General features: G+C 40.8%; 1 protein-coding gene across 9 annotated transcripts in view; it reads left to right on the forward strand.

Annotated features, from left to right (window-relative positions):
• DIS3L2 (DIS3 like 3'-5' exoribonuclease 2) overlaps positions 1–13,216 on the forward strand; it is a 378,320-nt gene that overhangs the window by 216,998 nt on the left and 148,106 nt on the right. The window contains exon 10 of one of the 9 annotated variants that reach the window (XR_004482498.2): positions 3,836–3,979. The exons of the other annotated variants lie outside the window; for them this stretch is intronic. The gene's annotated coding sequence lies outside the window, so the exon portion shown is untranslated. The remainder of the gene's footprint in view (positions 1–3,835; positions 3,980–13,216) is intronic. 9 annotated transcript variants of the gene reach the window in all.

The raw sequence follows: 13,216 nt of genomic DNA on the forward strand, positions 1-13,216 counted from the left end.
TATTGCCCCTTCTTTCTTTCTGGTGAGCATTAAGACACATTGCCTTACCAAAAAGGTGTTTGAGGTATATGTAGAGTACAAATCTCACACTGCCTTCTGCCCTCAAATTCTCTTCCCTCTTACCCCCTTTCTTTGGCCCCTTTTTATCTACCCTTGCATATCAGTATATTCATAGTCCAAAGGACTTGGGGTCTAAACCTAGAAAATTCTCTAGGGCCATATTCCCAGGCCATAGCTAGAGGTCCCGAGACATCATCTGAAGTGGAATCTACTCTCACAGATAGATGGTACTTCTGGTAAAGGGACTATTAGCTCTACCACAGCCCCAGTCTTTTCTACCATGGTTAGAGTTGAAGGAGCCCACTTAAAGATTCAATTCAGTAAATATTTATTATCTTTACTATTTGCAAGACCCTGAAATAGTTATTGTTGGAATTGCAAAATATGTAATTGAAAGCAATAGTCCTTTCCGTCAAGGAGAATAAAGTCTGAAAGAAGAGGTAGATGGATCTACGCAAATCGCTGATTCAGGATGTTTAGTACAACTGGCTTACCAAGGCCCCATGTTACTGTAGACAAGTCATCTTAAGGAGGGTGGAAAAGTCGTTTGAAGCCAGATCATGGAGGATATTGAACGCCAAGCTGAGGACTGTAATGTCAGGAAGCTGGAAGCCAGTGAGGATTTTTGAGAAAGGAGCGTAATCTAATGCTGTATTTTAGGAACTTTATCCTGGTAGTCAAATGCTAAAGGATCTGAAAGGCAGGAGAGCAGGAGAGGAGGCTGGAGTCTAGCTGGGGAGCTGCTTCAGTAGGAAGCGAGGGTGGGATTATGAATTCGGGCCCAGTCCAAGACTTGGTAAAGACTAGAAGATGGGGGTTGGGCTGAGGTAGAGGGAGTATGCGGGGTGACTTGAACCCTGAAAGTGCAGGAAGAAGTGTAGCCTGTAGAGGGGGTCACCTGGGGTCCCTTGGGAGCTCCTCCCCTCCTGAAGATGGGGTGCGAGTGGAGAAGTAGCACTCCATGTTTCACTGCACCCTGCGGCCAAGGGAGCGCCAACTGTAACTAAGGGTGCTGCATTAGAGCTTGACTTGCCCTGCCCACCTCATAGGGAAACTTTGTGGGTGTTTGTTTTTTATAAATTTATTTATTTGTTTGTTTTTATTTTTGGCTGTGTTGGGTCTTCGTTGCTGCGTGCAGGCTTTCTCTAGTTGTGGCGAGCAGGGGCTACTCTTCGTTGTGGTGCGCGGTCTTCTCATTGCGGTGGCTTCTTTTGTTGCAGAGCATGGGCTCTAGGCGTGCGGGCTTCAGTAGTTGTGGCTCGCGGGCTCTAGAGCACAGGCTCAGTAGTTGTGGCACATGGGCTTAGTTGCTCCGCGGCATGTGGGATCTTCCCAGAACAGGGCTCAAACCCGTGTCCCCTGCATTGGCAGGCGGATTCTTAACCACTGCGCCACCAGGGAAGCCCCTGTTTTTGTTTTTTTGAGAAAGGAAAACTAGATGAATTTCGGTGCCTTATTTGGAAACTCTCTGGAGCAAACAGTAATTATGGACACATTTTCATCTAAAGTCTAAGTACTTAGTATTAAAATCAGCCAGGAAGTCACTAGCAGGCTGTTTTTTTGTTTTTTTTTTAAACTGTAGAATCCGCTCTGTGAACAATGAAACAGAATTTTGGCCCCAAATTAATATTTAAAAGACATACAAGAATGGAGTTTGCTTTCCCCATTAGTAAGAAGAAAGAATTTACACTGTTTAATAACAGAGTCCCTGATCATCTTAAAATATAGCTGAAATTTATTTGGACATTTTTGTTTGATTATATTGGTGGTGTTTTATTCAGCAGCAAATTTAATAAAAATGCTGGTATGTATTTCTTAAACAAGTCTCTCATCTCACTAAACTGAGACTCACTTTCTAATGCTCTCAGTACTTTGCAGAGCCGTGCAGGGTCTAATAAGGCTCATTCATGGTGCTTTAATCCTGCTCTTAATAAAAAGCAGTCATTTGGGGAATACGTTTTCCAGGCAGTTTCCTTGCCCCCTGGGGGAAATATTTTGAGGCCTCCCAGTGACCATGGGATTAAAAGTCTTGACAGGGAAGTCCTAGAATCCTTCAAGAACTAGGCCTTTGAAAGATTCATTGTTACGGACTCTCCCTTTGAAAGAGACCACTTTATCTTACTCCCAAACATCTATAGGACAGACATAGCACTTTCTGAAAAGAAATTCTGGGTGATGTGGAAGAACAAACGTATGTAGGTAATCCAGTATGGGTAGTGTGTAATTTGAAGAATGATAGTTCCATTTTTATGGTTGCCATAACAATCATACAGTTGTGCAAAAAATGTGTATAGCTTTTATAGACGGGAGCTGGCACCATTGCAATGATTCTTCTCGCATCAGAACAACTGTTTTCAGATCTGAAAAATAGGGGTGGCTTAACCCTTCCCCAGTTACCTCAGCATGCTCCCTGAGAAGGCTCTTTGGATCTCTGGGGCTGTTGAAATGTATTCACCACTTACATTTGCATTTTAGCCTGATAAATGTATTGAGAATTAAGGATGATGATCCTTCCAACAGCAGGTTCTGAATTCCTGGCTTGGGAATTCAAAGGATGAGAAAAAAAAACTGCTGTTCCTCAAATAGAAGTGTAGGAGAGATGTCTAGACATAGTTAATTCCTTGACCTTGTAACTATTCTTAATTCCGTCCACTAGAATTTAAATCCATTAAATACTGGCCTTTACCATTGTGTTTAAGTCTCTGATAAAGTCATATTAAAGTTTGATTACATTTTCTGTTTTATTTTAATACATTCATTATGTCTGGTCTGGAAATTGCAAAGCAAATTTAATAGCGTAGTCTTTTAAAGTGAAAATATATCTATTCATGTTCCTTTTTCAGCTACTTTTCCTATCTTTGGGTACTCATTCCAAAAGAAAGTACCTGGGACTTGACTTTCTCTGACATACTAAAGAATATCCCTTTTGAATAAACTTGATGTCAGAACTCTGTATGTGGATTTTCAGGTTGAGGGTGAAAAGTTGTCATATTTGGGTTCGGTACCTAAAAACGAAGTCATTGACAACTTAGTCAACCACAGAGAAACTTTTCTCAAAGAAATTTGGGGGTAATTAGTAGTTCGGCAAAAATGCTTCTGGGGTGTTTAAATCTTAAGACAAAGTATGGAACTAAGGGTAAGTAGAAGAGATGTCAGCTTCCATTTGAAATAAAACTTCTTGGCTTATTCACTTCTTTTAACACCTTCTCTTTTCAATTCCTGTTCCATTAAATCAAAGTTCTGCAGTTCTGTGACCTTAGGCAAATTACTTAATCTCTCTGAGCCTCAGTTTCCCCATCCATAAAACAAGAGTAAAAAATAATACCCACCATTATTATAATTCTAAGAGAATCACCTCTCAAGAGATTCTAGGAGATGTAGGAAAAAAGTGTTTCTAACGAGAGCAAGATTTCCCATATATTGAAGTGAAGACCTCTCATATGTTAATACTCTGCGAAGATTTTGCACATAGGAGAACTTTTTGTGCCTAAACTCTAAACATTATGTTTAGAGGCTCAGATATTTGATCCCTCTGTGGGAGCATTTCCTGTAAGCTTACTGCTACTTCATTTTGTCCAATTTTAAAACTTATTTTATATCAGTCAGTGTTCTTCTAGCCTGTTTTAAAGTAACCCCAATGTGATATTTTAAATCTGGGTCATAGGAAGACTCTACTACCCAGAGGTAAAAGAAGAGAGAGAGATGTTCAGAGAGTCTTCGGGTAGAAGGACTTTCTGGGCGCCATGGGACTCGGCTGCTCTCATTTCTCCCTTAGGCGTGCAGAGCTGCATTCTGAACACCTGAGAGCCTAGGTTTACGACTTCTTGGACAGGAAGTAAAAGAAAGCAGAGGCCAAGCCATTCGTATCTACATATAAACTCTCTTGGTTGAGTTGTGCCCAGTAGTTCGGGGCCTTCAGGTAAACTAACTTGGTGGCTTCCAGGCCTTTGCTATAGCTCTTCCTTTTGCCCAAGTCCTTCTTTCTCCATAAAGCCCATGGCTCACTCCTCACCTCCCTCAAGTCATCTTCAAGTGGCATCATCTCATTGAGGCCTTTGCTGACTACCCTATTTATAATTGTAGTCAGCACTTCCAACCTCCCTTGCTCTGTTCTAATGTTTCTTTTCTTTTTCCTCCACAGCACTTAATTATAATACTGTTTATTTTCTATCTTCTCCCACACTAGAATGTAAGTGGACAGGATTCTTTGTTCTCAAATGTGTCGCAGACACCTAGAGCAGTAAATGCCTGTAAATATTGAATGAAGGAATTCTGGCCTTCTTTCTCTTAACCTCTGATACCTTCACATTGACATTGTACTGGTTCCTACAACTTCAATTTGTGCTTGACACAAAATAAGTGAAAATTTATGAAAAGAGCTACAATTACACATAGTTTTCAGCCATTTAGAACAAGAAAGGGATGGGCCTATTTCTTGGGAAAATTCATGGCTGCAGGATTGCATGGCAAAAGAGGGATCCAGCTAATTCTTTGTGGCTGCAAAGGGCTGAATTGTGAAGTTTCTCAGAATCAGATTTCAGCTCAGCTTATAAAGGTACTTTCCAATAGTTCGGGCTCCTGTCTGAAATTGAATGGCCTGCCTGATAAGTCAGTGACTTATCCCCTTATCCTGAGTACTCAAGATGTGGGTTGATCTGTGTGATTGATTCTGGTTCGGAGACATTTGGGGGATAAGATTTGGACTAGGGTGAACTCTGAGGAACTTCCAACTCTGTCGATTCTATGATTCTGGCCACTGAACTGATATGGAGTAATTTCCAGGATTTATTGTTAAGTGAAAAAGCAAGTTGCAAGAGAGAATTTGTAGGATTCGACTGTTCGTGTTAGAAAGAAGAGCAAATGAGAAAAAATATATATCAAAAAGAAAGCAGAAATGCAAAAAAGAATAAACCAGAAAATGATGAAATAGTTATCTCTAGGGGGTAGGAATAAGGGAGAAGGATAGAAATGAGAGTAAGACTTCTCTGAGTATACTTTAACTTTTGAACCATTTAAATATTCAACAATAAAATTAAATTTAAAAGGAAATAAAAGCAAAATCTCTAAAATCGACATAAGACAATAACAAATGGTACTAATGTTTATCAAATGTATAGCATTACTACACAGAGAGAAAAAGGATTCAGGTAACTTTTGGGCACTATGCTTTTTGAGCACTTTGTACATCCTTAGTGACTATATTCTAATGATAAAACTCCAAAGAAATCTTCATAGGTACTTTGTTGCTAGTGGATACTGGGATTGTAATTCTGAAACTGTTTTAAATATTGAAGCCATTGGGAGCTGAGGCTCTCAGTGGAAGAATAAAAATATAAATATAGAATGTGGGAAGAGGAGGAAGACCTCTGTAGTATTAGAGTTCAGTTGGAGGTGTAAATGTGACTCATGACTTTTAAGCAGTATATTAGGTTGAGCCACAGGAAATTGCCAGTTTTAGGCCGTAACTAGTCAAATATCAGCAATTTCATACGATTTAACTCAGTATTTTCTAATTCAGCTCACTAAAAGGGCCTAGAAGTAATGACACCTGAGTAGTAATGAGCATAGCGCTGTAGAGCCCTGTGTTGGCTTCTGCATAACGTTCATTCCCCACTGAAAGAAACCTGGGCTCCTTAGGGACATGGTGATTATTAGCCTGGGCAGGAAATGTATAAGGTGAGCCTGAAATAGTTACTGTGCCAAACAGCACAGAAGTGCTCCAAGACTTGTGGAGACACATTGCAAGGACATGGGATCACTTGAAAGGGCCTCCACCAACCTCATTTGGGACAATTTGAGTATCAGAAAGAATAGTAATGGTAATGGATAATACATTTAATTTTTTTTAAGTCAGTGAATCTGTAATAATACTCAAAAAGAAACCAAAAACGAACAAACAAACAACAAAGTAGGGTCAGTGCAGGAAAAGCTCTTGACAGAAGAGTCAGCTCATAAATACAGACAGTATTATAGGATTAGAAAATCACCATTTTACAACTTGCAAAGTTATGATTGATTCAGGCAAAAAGCATCAGTGGAAGCTAGAATCACTGGCTGAAAGGTTCTTTGAGAGCAGGATATTCACATGATCTAAAAGTCTTATTCCACGGATTACTTATTAATTATAAAGAGTAAAAGGTAGCCTTATAATAGAAAGCTCTGGCTGTTAGCACCTTAGCAAATCAATCTGGCAACCTCACAGTCTGTGCCTTCTGGAGGAATGCAGTACGAAGTGCACACTATCCCCTGTGAAGTATTCACGGCAAAAGTTCACCGTGAATCTAGTCAAGACTTAAAACCTAACTTTCTGTTTGTTGGAAATTCAGAGAGGATTAATTTTGCCACGTTTGATTTATTTCTGTCCTTTCCTCTCTTCTTCCTTCCATGGGGAAACAAGCTGATAAATCTAGAACGTGAGACATTCTACAAGACAACTGGCCTGGACTCTTCAAAAAAACAAAAGCAGTGTTATATTTTTTTAAAATAATAAATAAAGATAGAGGGATTCATATACATTAAACAGACTAAAGAGACATGACTACCAAATACTGTGTAAACCTTGATTAGAGCCTAGATCAGGAGGGAAACAATTTTGTGAGACAATTGAAGACATTTAAATATGATCTGTAAATTGGATAGAGGAAATTAATCCTAACTGTGGTGGTAGTATTCTGGTTCTGTAGAAGAATGCCTTTATTCTTAGAAAACACTTGCAAAAGAATGGAGGGGTAAAGTATCATGATCTGTACTACATAATTTAAAATAGTTCAGATGTAAAAAAAAGCTAGGTATATGAAGGGAGGAGCAGAGGGAGGAGAAAGATAAAGCAAATATGTCAAAGTGTTGACATTTGATGAATCTTAATGAAAGGTATATGAATGTTAATTTTACTATTCTTTAAATTTTCCTGAAAGTTTAACATTTTTCAGAATGAAAATTGAGGGGAAGAAAGTTAATTTTAACATATTCTCTAAGTTTAAACCGTGGCTTTCCTGGCCCATGCCATGGCCTCTGGCTCCCAGGGTACCAGACCACCTTGTCCTGTGACCTCTGCTCCAGGGTGTCGTTTTTTTGAAGTCTAAAAAGAGGCACAGAATGGCGAGAGGTTCAGTGAGTGGGTGAGTAAATGAATATAACAAGGGAGACCATTTTAGTTATTTCTGATTCCGTTCTCATCTTATCACAGTCCTTTGGAAAGTAACCTAATCACTACATTCACTTGGTCTAGAATTTTGCTAAAGCTTGAGGTAGACCTTTGGTGGACCCTAGATTAAAAACCCCTAGCTGGGTGAAAAGAGCCTGCCCAGAGCATTGCCTCCATTCTTTCTGTTCTCTCTGTGGCCTCCTGTGTGTCATTCCATCACTATGGGGAAGTGGAGGGACAGATGGACCAAGATCTCCTTCTGCTTTAAATAGACCTCAGTCTTTTTCTGTTCTGAAAAATCTGTGGTTTGTGTCAGACTTTTTAGCATCTGTTGTGGCAGTAGAACTGAGTGAAAGAGTATTAGCATATCCACAGCTGCCATCAGAAAAAATAAACGGCCCAGCCCTGCTGCACTAAGGGGCGCTGATTCAGGTTCGAATGATGCTCCCTGCTCCATGGCCTTCGAGAGGAGAGGTCGGCGCATCCCTGAGGAAAGTCAGTGTGAAAGGGAAGCTCAGACGAGTTCAGCATCTGACTTGGCTGGTTCATCTTAGCACCCATCTGGCTGGACTCCCCGCATGGTGCTCCATAGAGACGCATCACGTGGTTGAGTGCTACAGCTTTTTAGTTACTTTTCCTGCTCCAGTTTACATAAAATTATCTGGTTTCTATATAAACTCTGATACCATCTAATCTAAGAAAGTGGTAAAAAACTGTACTCTTTATCCTCCTAAGGTTATTTCTTAAATATTTTCCATCCCTTTTCACCCATTCGCCATCATTGACCCAGATCCTCCTCACCAGAATTGCTTGTGAGCAAGGAGACAAACCCAGAGTCACGGACAGAGGAGGGCCTCTATAAATTTTGTTAGTCTGGAATTGGTCCCTGAACCACAGTTTGTAAAACGCTGTTTTATGAGAAAAGAAGATGGGATGAAGACAGAAAAGGACACCCTTGGAAACAATAACACTGTGGTGTGACCACAGGGTTGGATGCCAGGAGGTCATGAGTTCTAATCCTAAATGTATTTCCCAAGTCACAGTGGCAAAATTGAATGGAAAAGTGCTAAAGAGGCCCCTTTGGTGATTTTTTCATTCACGTATCCATCAGCTATTCATTACATGTGTGCCTTCAGTGTGCTGGAAGAGAGACACAGATAGGTCAGGATCAGAGCCAGACCTTGAGGAGCTCTCAGCCTTGTCACAGTGATGAGACATGTCCATAAGTAGCCTCCAGCATGCCAGGGGTAGTGTTCAGTGCCATTGAACTGGGGCAGGTTGCAGGCATGGGCAGGGCAGCTGGGGGAGAGGCAGCTTCTACTCTCTGGAGCCATGAAGGTTCCCTGGAAAAAAGATGCCATTGCAGCCAGGCCTTTAAAGTTAGGTAGGTCTTAGACATTGGAGATTGGTGGGATAAATGTCCTAATGTTGGGAACAGCACGAACAGTGTTTCAGGGACCAGAGGGTGTAGAGAAAAGTTTGTCATATGAGGTACACGTTGGGAGTGTGCAATCGGACTAGAAAAATGCAGGCCGGGGCCATATCATGAAGGGCTTTGAATTCTAAGCTGAGTTTATATTTTAGTCAGTAAGGAGTTGATGAAGGCTTTTTTACCAGGCACATGCTTTAAGACGATTAATCTGGCAGTAGCCATGACCTTGGGAGAGCAATTTCTGTGATGTCGTAGGGGCCATGGCCGAAATCCAGTGAGGTAAATGGTGACAATGTGGTGAGTAAATGTTGCTGTGGAGACTAGACATCTGCCTCCAGCTGCAAGGAGGTAGAGATGTTGGTCCCCTGAGGAGGAAGAGGACGCAAGGTCAGAGGAAGAGTGTGTGAGTGACAGAGGAACAGAAGTTCTTGCTGTGCTTTCGTTATTCCCTGGGATTCTTGGCCAGGTCATAATGGATTATAGAAGCCTTTTAGTTATTCTTCATGTGTTCTTTTCTCGGACCAATGGCTTTGAGTAAAACAATCTTCGAAGTTTTCTGTCCCTTTAAAAAGTTCGACTAAGCCCTTCAGTCACGTGCCTTCAGAAATTTTGGTTACATAACGCTGCTCTGAATAGGAATTCTGCAGCCTCATGCACTGGAGCCTCATTCGTTCCCTCCCCCACCTGGCACTTTATTTTCTGTGGGTCAGGGTTAGCTTCTTTCTAACCATTGTTGCGGAACTCTTTAAATATTTGGTCTCACAGGTTCTAAAAGCTGGCAGGCCAGGCTGCTCCCTGCAGGTTGTGAGACCAAAGCCTTCCAGAAAAGGAGCCAGTAAAATCCCAAAAGCATGTTAACGGAGTGTAACTGCTGCATGGAGCACTGCCCCTGTGGGGCCGGGCTCCCAAGTGCTGAGGCCAGCAGCCCGCAGCCGCTGTGGCCCACGACCAGAAGGAGCCCTCATGCACCACATCGTGGCCGCTTCGTAATTGTGGTGATGACAACAGATTAAATCACTGGCTCTCAGCACTGAGGACTGGGGTTTGTCAGGGTCACTCACTGTTCCCTTGCTTCTCCCAATTTTCCATCGCGAGAGAGCAAGTTTGGAGTCCACTGCTACAGTACGAATACTTGCTGGGAGCTCTCCAAGTTTTACTCTGTCTAGAAGTTAGTTCTCTTAGTAGCCTATACTGAATGTCCGTCTTTCTTCCAGCATCCCCTCAACACATGATTCTGAAATGTAACTCCTCAATATATATGTGTGTATGTTTTTGTACTCTGTTTTTTTTTTAATGATTTAAGGCAACTTGCAGATACACATATAATGCAATGAATAATTTTAAAATTCGGCTACAGGGCAAAAGGGTTATATGAATAGGAAAATTAGGTACACCAGGATAAAGGTTAGTTCACAAAGTTCAAACTACAAATAAGATCCTCTGGAAACAGATCACACATGTTCTTCTGAGTTTCCTAGCAGGCAAAGCAAAGAAGGAAACTTAACAGGATAAAATTCACATGTGTATAAGGTACAAGCACACCATCAGCTCAAGAGAAGCAGAGCGAGTCCTTGCACTGCATAAACTTGCTCCTGAAGTGCTCATGAAAGGGGCACTGAGTGAGCAAACGAGCAAGGCCCTCATCAGCTTCCCTGCAGCAAATAGCATAGACACTTGTTTGACTTCTTGCAGTATTCCATGGGGTAGGCTTGGTGCTAAGGCCCCATGTGAGAAGGACTCCACGGGAGGCCTGTGCAGGGTGTTGCAGTGTAGCTTATCACCTTTCAAAGGTGTCGGGGAGATTCTGTGCCACAAAAAAAGTGCCAAGATCAAATGAGTCTGGCAAGAACTGTGTGATACCAGCATACTGAAGGCTCTGAGAAGTCCTACTATTAAAAAATTGAGACTTCCCTGGTGGTGCAGAGGTTAAGAATCCGCCTGCCAATGCAGGGAACACAGGTTCGAGCCCTGGTCTGGGAAGATCCCACATGCCACGGAGCAACTAAGCCCATGCGCCACAACTACTGACCCTGCTCTCTAGAGCCCGCAAGCCACAACTCCTGAGCCTGCGTGCCACAACTATTGAAGCCTGCTCGCCTAGAGCCCATGCTTTGCAACAAGAGAAGCCACTGCAATGAGAAGCCCACGCACCACAACGAAGAGTAGCCCCCACTCGCTGCAACTAGAGAAAGCCCGCGCGCAGCAACGAAGACCCAACACAGCCAAAAATAAAATAAATAAAATAAATTAATTAAAAAAAGAAAAAAAATTGGCTCAGCATTTACCAAACTGATTTAATCACAAGACCTTTTTAAAAAAATTAAAACACTTACTGGAAAACACTGATCTAAAACAGGGATCAGCAAACTGTCTCCTAAGGGTCAGATAGATATTTTAGCATACAGTCCCTGTCAAAACTACTCTACTCAGCTCTGCCATTGTATCCAAAAAGCATGAGTGTATTCCAATAAAGCTTTATTTATGTATACTGAAATTTGAATTTCATGTAATTTTCACGTGTCATGAAATAATATTTTTCTTCTTTTTTTTTTCAATCATTTAAAAAGACAGAAACCATTCTTAGCCTGCAGAGCATTCAGAAACAGGTGGCAGGCCCAATTTGGTCTGTGAGCTATAGTTTACCGACCCCTGATCAAAAATAATGTTTGGATGGTATGTCTTCCAGCAAGTTTCCCTGAGTACCATTCCTCAGAGTTGTTTTATTTTTATATTATTTTTTGTGTGTGGTGGTTAATTTTTTTTTAATTTTTAAAAAATTTTATTTTATTTTTATACAGCAGGTTCTTATTAGTTATCTATTTTATACATATTAGTGTATATATGTCAATCCCAATCTCCCAATTCATCCCACCCCCACCTCTCCCCCCTGGGTGTCCATACATTCTCTACATCTGTGTCTCTATTTCTGCCTTGCAAACCAGTTCATCTGTACCATTTTTCTAGATTCCACATATATGCGTTAATATACGATACTTGTTTTTTTCTTTCTGACTTACTTCATTCTGTATGACAGTCTCTAGGTCCATCCACGTCTCTACAAATGACCCAGTTTCATTCCTTGATGAGTAATATTCCATTGTATATATGTACCACATCCTCTTTATCCGTTCATCTTTCTATGGGCATTTAGGTTGCTTCCATGTCCTGGCTATTGTAAATAGTGCTGCAGTGAACATTGGGGTGCATGTGTCTTTTTGAATTATGGTTTTCTCTGGATATATGCCCAGTAGTGGGATTGCTGGGTCATATGGTAATTCTATTTTTAGTTTTTTAAGGAACCTCCATACTGCTCTCCATAGTGGCTGTATCAATTTACATTCCCAGCAACAGTGCAAGAGGGTTCCCTTTTTCCACACCCTCTCCAGCATTTATTGTTTATAGATTTTCTGATGATGGCCATTCTGACTGGTGTGAGGTGATACCTCATTGTAGTTTTGATTTGCAGTTCTCTAATAATTAGTGATGTTGAGCAGCTTTTCATGTGCTTCTTGGCCATCTGTATGTCTTCTTTGGAGAAATGTCTATTTAGGTCCTCTGCCCATTTTTGGATTGGGTTGTTTGTTTTTTTAGTATTGAGCTGCATGAGGTGTTTATATATTTTGGAGATTAATCCTTTGTTGATTCGTTTGCAAATATTTTCTCTCATTCTGAGGGTTGTCTTTTTGTCTTGTTTATAGTTTCCTTTGCTGTGCAAAAGCTTTTAGGTTTCATTAGGTCCCATTTGTTTATTTTTGTTTTTAGTTCCATTACTCTAGGAGGTGGGTCAAAAAACATCTTGCTGTGATATATGTCCAGAGTTGTTTTAATTTAGACTTTTATGTTTCTGGCTTAAGAGCAGATTTTTTAAAAAAAGTGTAGTAGAGGATTGGTTTGAGTGCTTACAGGCTAGTCTAAGGTTTTTCTCAGAAACGATGTGTGGGCCCTCTCAAAAATGACATTTGCAAACTAATAGTTGAAGCCTTAAAGTTTTACTGTGTCACACATGGCTGAATTGATTTGAGGCTGGAAGTGTTTTAATGGGCATTATTATTCATTCATAGAAATAAAAGTCTCAAAACACCCAGAGACATTTGATTTTAAGAAAATATAACTTCCCACTCAACTCTCCATGTAAACCAGTAAACTGTGGCCCCCATCAAACTAAGAGTATTTTTTATTTTAACTTGAGGAACGTTCTTTCAGTTTCTTATGTTGTCATTATGATGGTTGATGGAGAACCCAAACTTTCCCACCACCAAGTCTAACATTTCAGTTTCAGTTCAACGGGTATTTATTGAGTACTCAGGATATACAGTGCATTTTGCTGGCTTCTATGGGGGATACAAAGAGGAACAAGAAGCAGACAGTTCCCTCTTTACCTTGTGAATCAAGTTCAAGATCCTCACCAATTTAGAGCCCATTACCATGGTATCAGGATTAATTTCACTTCCTTGTCTCTTCCTGTCAGCATGCATGCATTCATTCATTTAACAAACATTTGTGAGTTGCAACCTCTGTTCATAGCACTGTAACACAAAGCCCTCCAAGAGCTTGCTTTCCAGGGGACATCGGTGTTTCTC

The sequence above is a fragment of the Orcinus orca genome, chromosome 7 (genome assembly GCF_937001465.1).
Source record: "Orcinus orca chromosome 7, mOrcOrc1.1, whole genome shotgun sequence".
In the NCBI taxonomy this organism is placed as follows: domain Eukaryota; kingdom Metazoa; phylum Chordata; class Mammalia; order Artiodactyla; family Delphinidae; genus Orcinus; species Orcinus orca.